A 7,001-nucleotide genomic window follows, 5' to 3' on the forward strand; every position below is an offset into this window, starting at 1 on the left:
TGGGAACCAGAACACAAACGTTGAGGTCCCCTTGTCTTCAAGGGAACCAACGCTATATGGCATCGAAACCATATTAACACACACATCTACATGTATTTCACATTGTCGATGGCTTTCCCAGACCTTTCCCAGAAGGCTTACGTGACCCTTTTCAAGTCCCTATGAAAACTGAGGTGCTCTAAACCACCCTAGCTCCTAAGTGCCGGACTTAGCCCCTACACAGAAGTGTTTGCTACCATACACGTAATGTCCATGATAAACGCCACACCATACAGTCACATACAGCCACAGTCACCATACAGCCACAGTTATTCTCGAAAGAGTATAGCGATTAGTTTCTGATGGTGTCCTGTCCAAGTAACAGATCAGGGAAGGAAGAGTGGACTTGGACACAGGTCACCATGGCCCAGGTGCCCGTGGTCACCATATGTGTGCCATCCATCTACCCATCTACAGCTACCCTCTATTTTCTCCACCCAGGGCTGTGCTCAGGGAGGCTGACCCATCTGGACTGCATTAAAGGGGCTTCCTTGCACCTGGCTTCTGGCTGCATTAGCCAAGGCAGGCATCAGCAAGAGACTGCGAGGTTAGAGGACAGTGTGGTCAGGGTGCTCACTTCCTGGCTCCCACCCTGCCGGACTGCCATGGGCTCCCTGAGTGTGTTTATCAAGGCCACAAACTTTCAGCAGTCAGTGTTCTTGATAAAGCCACCTTCTCAGCTTCTAGTGACCACTCCCTTCACCTCAAGGCTAGGAGTTCATGGCAACCAGACATCACAAACGGTAGGACACTACACTGTCCTTTGGTGGTTTCCTTAGACTCAAAGTACCTATTTTGACTGTATCCTATCTTTCCTGCCATAAACATAACTGTACAGTCATTAATCATTTGTTCTATTTTAGACACCTTATCCTTACAAATACATAGAGGAGATCAAATAAAATTCAAGGTGTCCCACCTACCCTAAATCCTAATATACAATACCAAGAACTTGAAGTCCTGTTTTTAAGTTTGGCAGGCAATTTTTTTTTATTTTTAAGGTTTGTTTATTATGGAGAGACAGCACGAGCAGGGGAGGGACAGAGAGAGAAGGAGACAGAAGCCGAAGCAGGCTCCAGGCTCTGAGCTGTCAGCACAGAGTCCGACACGGGGCTCGAACCACAGACCGTGAGATCATGACCCGAGCTGAAGTCGGACGCTTAACCGCCTGAGCCAGGTGCCCCCGAAGTCCCGTTTCTTATCACACAAACACCAACTCTCCAATTAGGGGCATAGAGATTCACGTAACGCCACAATACCCTAAGAATCCATCCCAGAAGGAACTATTCAGTTGCAGAAAGAACTTCTCCAATGACAAGGAATGCACTCCTTCAGAGAAGAAATTCATCAACACTCTGGGAAGTCTTTTGGAATCCACACAATCACACCATTTACAGATCAGTATTATTCATTTTGCCTTACTTAAATCCAGGCAGCCTATGCTTCACAGGATGCCCGATTTAGTTTTCTACGGACTCGGCCCTAGTATGATCACAGGAAGCTCTGTACCCTGAGAAAATCCCTCAGGTTTTTCTTTTACAGAATGGGGGCTGGTGTGCTACATGATCTGCAAGGCCACTTCCATCTGATTATCCAATGGAACTAACGAAAAGCAGTCAGAAAAATCATTCCTAGCTTTCAATAGAAAGCCATTAAGAATTCATCACCAACCTCACCTGGATCATTAAAATTTTACCTTACTTTACTCAGCCTTATCTTCATCCTCTTTCTTTTCAAGCTCCAGTCCAACTGCTCTCTTCATATTCTTGGCAGGTTACTTTGTTCCCTATGTACCCAGAAGCTTCAGCTTCCAGACAGCAAATGCGCAGACCTTTCTGCTCTCTTCCTCCTGCCAATTGTTTCTACTGATCCCCTACCCGCTAACAGTCCTCAAAGTAATCACTGGCCTTCTCAGGCCACTAGAGATCCACAGACCTCTTCAGGGTAATTGGAAATTAAAGCCATTTCACAGTAGGACTACTGAGATAACCAGCCCTTTTCACCGTGTTCACATTTCACCGTGTCCACTGATGGTGCATAATCAAACAGTGGGTAAAACTGGGGTGCTTGGGTGCCTCAGTCAATTAAGCATCCAACTTCAGCTCAGGTCATGATCTTACCATTTATGAGTTTAAGCCCCGCACTGGGCTCCGCACTGACAGTGCAGAGCCTGCCTGGGATTCTCTCACGCTCTCTCTCTCAAAACAATAAACTTAAAAAAAAAGGTGGGTAAAACTCTTAATGCCCTAGTACAAATCAAGGTAGTGGCACCAAACTATACCAGTGTTCGTTAGATTCTTCACCCTTATGCACTCACGGTAAAAAGACCAAAAAAAAAAAAAAGGGCAATTTCATTTCAGGATATTCATGATGAAGCAAAAAATGATTATTTTATAAAACATCCACCCTCAAGTACTGTGACAAAACGGAAAGTATCCATAAAGCACTTGTGCACCTGCTGAAATACAGCTGTTTGAAGAAATAGCGCTTGTGTGCTTTCAGTTGCCAACTGAACTAGCTTTTTTCACAGAATGTTATTTTCCTTGCAAGAGCCGACAAACTATGGCTATTGCAACTTGGATATCTGGTGTTTATGTTAGCATGTTGTCTGAAAGTAAATAAATATTTTTAAAATTTCTAACATGGCAAATGACTATGGAGATAACCCACATAAACAAAGGCTTTTTGGAGTCCTAATTTGTTACACTGTAGAGATGTCCATGGAGTGCCTGGGTGGCTAAGATGGTTAAGCATGACTCTTGCTTCCCCATCAGGTCATGATCTCATGGTTTGTGAGTTGAGCTCATTGGGCTGGCAGTGCAGAGCCTGCTTGGGATTCTCTCTCTCCCTCTCCCTCGCCCCTCCCCCACTTGCACTCTTTCTCTCTCTCTCTCAAATAAACTCTATAAAAAAATAAATACTGTAGGGGCACCTGGGTGGCTCAGTCGGTTAAGTGTTGGACTTCAGCTCAGGTCATGATCTCATATCACATGAGTTCGAATGCCACGTTGGGCTCTGTGCTGACAGCTTAGAACCTGGAGCCTGCTTGGGATTCTGTGTCTCCCTCTCTCTCTGCCCCTCCCCCACTTGTGCTGTGTGTGTGTCTCTCTCTCTCAAAAATAAACATACGTTAACATACATACATACATACATACATACTCTAGGGATGTCCTGGGACCCCAACGTTTGAGAACCACCTTCCAGGCCTCAGGTACTCAACATAACGGCTGTCCTCAGAGACTGAGTCAAGGTCACCCAGCTTCCAACCTGGCTCATAAAGTTACAATTTTCGAGAAGACATCTGCACCCGCCGACCCCCCTTCATCCGGGACATTACCAGGTTGCCGCTGCCCTCAGGGTTCGCACACCCAGAGAACAAGCGAGAGGACTATCATCTGTTCGTCCGGGCAGCCCTGGGCCTCCCGTGCCCAGCCCAGCCCCCTCTTTCCCCCGATCTCCAGCCCCCCCCCGCCCCCGCCACACACACACACACACACACACACACACACAGCGCCCCGGTCCTAGGATTTGTCCCAGTCTTGCCCCACCCAGGGGCCTCATGTGGCGGGCTTCATCCTCCCTCCTGCCTGGGCCTCTATGAACCGAGAGTGGCCAGGTTGGGGGGGGCCTCACCATAGTGAGTTCAGCTGCTGCCCAACGGCCGTTACCAGACCTCAACCGCTGCCACTGATGCCACACACCCAACTGCCGCTCCTGCGCGGTGCACCCGGCCCGGGATTGGCCCGCCGCTGCCCAGGTGCCCATTGGTCCTCAGTGCCTCGGGGCGGACCTAGGCCTGGAATCCCGCTTCTGATTGGACGTTACTTGATTTGCGGAGTATGGTGCTTTCTGATTGGATATGGCTTTGGCGGGAAGGCTGTGGCCTAGCCAAAGCCGAGCATTCTGATGCATCCTCGGATGTTAGGTGGGAGTGGTCACGGTTTTCTCTGCGTGGGACGTAGCACATTTTCGTGCACGTAAGCCCTCAATGTGCGCGTGGCTTCACGTCAAGCTTGTGCTGCCTTCTTGCTTGGAGGCCCAAGCCCACTCACCTGTCTGCTCTTGATTCCGATCTTTGCAAACGAGACACCCTCTCAAGGCCTGCCCACCATCTACCTGTAACCAATGCAAAGGAGAGCTGCTCTCCCGTGCTTCGCAAGCCAATAAAAGACTTGCACCAAGTTTTTGCCTTGAAGATAGGCTATTCGTTGGTGTGGCACCACCCAGGAGAACGTAAAACCAGTGTTCAACGTCCCGAACTTCCTGATGGCTTATAAACGAGGGGTTTTACGGGGAAAGTTGGGGGCAGGCCGGGGGCCCGGGGGGGGGGGGGTCTCCTGAGAAGGTGGACGCTGTTGATTGGAGGCTCATGAAGTCATGTTCACAGATGTTACTTTGTTACGTCAAGTGGCTTCATCTGGTCCACGGAGGTGTGTTCTATCTCAAGAGACTTGAGATAGACTAACAACCAACAAGATGGATGCCAGCTTCATACCCAAAATCTGCACCCGGCTTTCTTGTCCACCCTTTCTCCGGTGCAGAAAGGCCTTTGCCATCCAGCGCCCAGGAACCAAGCAGGATTTGATTACTTCTTTAATCTGGGGATTGCTGAGTTTCTGGGGACAAGGGAGTTGGAGGCTATACCCCAGGCTCCCCCCGCCAAGGCTGGGTTGGAGTGCAGTGTCCATTTGGGGGAACTTTGGTACAATCACCTGATTCTTCCATTCTGTAAAGACTGACTTAACTTTCTTTGGGATCCACTGTGTATTTATTTCTGAGAAAAGCAGGGTAAAAGGAATTCTGGCATAACCCCAAACTTATCACCAGAATGCAACATCCTTTCTGGTGATTCCCTAGAGCATGTTGGAGCAGACCCTTAACTTCTTACAGAAGAGCGGGGAACTCTGCCCCTGCAGTGGCACACAGCAGGTAGAGGAGCTGGACTTTTTCTGTAGGCCTTGGGAACATTTGGATAGTATGATTAGGTCGGCCCTTAGAAAGATAGCTTTGGGGGCGCCTGGATGGCGCAGTCGGTTAAGCGTCGGACTTCAGCCAGGTCACGATCTCGCGGTCCGTGAGTTCGAGCCCCGCGTCAGGCTCTGGCTGATGGCTCGGAGCCTGGAGCCTGTTTCCGATTCTGTGTCTCCCTCTCTCTCTGACCCTCCCCCGTTCATGCTCTGTCTCTCTCTGTCCCCAAAATAAATAAACGTTGAAAGAAAGATAGCTTTGGCAGCAGGGAGGAGGGAGATGGAAGGAGGTCAACGGAGAGCCAGGGAAACCAGGAGAAACCCTCCCTGCTTCTTCCCTCCAAGAGAGTGAATCCTTCTATCTTAGGTCACCTGCCATAACAGAACACCATGGACTGGGTAGCATAAGTAACGGAAGTTTATTTTCTGGCGGTTCTAAAGGCTAGGAGAGTAATGTAAGGTCAAGTTCTGGAAGGGTTGGTTTCTACGAGGGCTCTCTTCCTGATTGCAGAAGGCTCCCTTCTTGCTGTGTCTGCCTATAGGGGTGGGAGGAGAGAGCAAGCTCTCGGTGTCTCTTCTTACAAGGACACTAATCCTATCAGATCAGGGTCCCACCTTTATGACCTCATGTAACCTTAATTGCCTCCTATTTCCAAATACAGTCGCATTGGGGGTTAGGGCTTCAACGTAGGAATTTGGCAGGGGGACCCAATTCAGTCTATAGCACCCTCCTCCACCCTCACGGCTCCAATCATTCCACATACATAACTGAATTGTAGCCTGTATCACATTTTAAAGTACTATTTATTTTTTCTGGTTTTAAAAGTAACACATATTCAGAGTAGAAAGTGTAGGAAATGAAGAATAACATAAGGAAAATAAAAATCATCCCCAAACCCACACCTTATAGCTAAACATTATTAATATGTCAAGGTGTTCTTAGTTTTTTTTTCCCCTGTGTATATACTTATACATGGGTTTTACAAAATTGGATCCAACAATATGATTTTTTGTTTAGTAACAACTTTCTTGAGATATAATCCACATACCATACAATTCACTCATTTTTTAAAAAATATGTTTTTTTGTTTGTAAGCAATCTCTACACCCAATGTGGGGCTCAAACCCACAACCCTGAAATCAAATCACATGCTCTACCAACTGAGCCAGCCAGGTGCCCCACAACTCACCCATTTAAACTGGTGTACAATCCAGTGGTTTGCAGTATATTCACAGAGTTGTGCAACTATCACCACAATCCATTTGAAAAGTTAGAGTAGTTGACTTATTTGTTTAAGTTTATTTATTTATTTAGAGAGAGCATGAGTGGTGGAGGGGTGGAGAGAGAGAGACAGAGAGAGAGAGATAGAGAGAGAGAGAGAGAGAATCACAAGCAGGCTTCACACTGTAAGCGGGGAGCCTGAAGCAGGGCTCAAACCCACAAACGGTGAGATCACGACCTGAGCCAAAATCAAGAGTTGAATGCATAACTGACTGAGCCACCCAGGTGCCCCATCACAATCCATTTTAGAACATTTTTATCATCTCCAAAGAAACCCATGCTCTTTCGCTGCCAACCTCCAGTCCGTCCCATCTCCCTAGCCCTAGGCAACTTCTTTTAAATTTTATTTGAGAGACAGACAGAGAGAGAGACAGAGAGAGAGAGCAGGAGCAGAGCAAGTGAGTGAGAGAATCCCAAGAAGGCTCCATGATCAGCATGCAGACACAGGACACAGGACTCAATCCCCTGGGATCACAATCAGCTGAAATCAAGAGTCAGATGTTCGACCCACTGAGCCACACAGGCGCCCCAGCCCTAGGCAACTTCTGATCTACTTTCTGTCTTGGTAGATTTACCTATTCTGGACATTTCCTATAAACAGAATCATACAATATGTGGTCTTTTGTGAATGGCTTCTTTCACAGCATCATGTTTTCAAGGTTCATTCATGTTGTAGCATGACACATTCCTCCTGTTACATGATACATTCCTGT

Source organism: Prionailurus viverrinus, chromosome D3, assembly GCF_022837055.1.
Source record: "Prionailurus viverrinus isolate Anna chromosome D3, UM_Priviv_1.0, whole genome shotgun sequence".
NCBI lineage: Eukaryota > Metazoa > Chordata > Mammalia > Carnivora > Felidae > Prionailurus > Prionailurus viverrinus.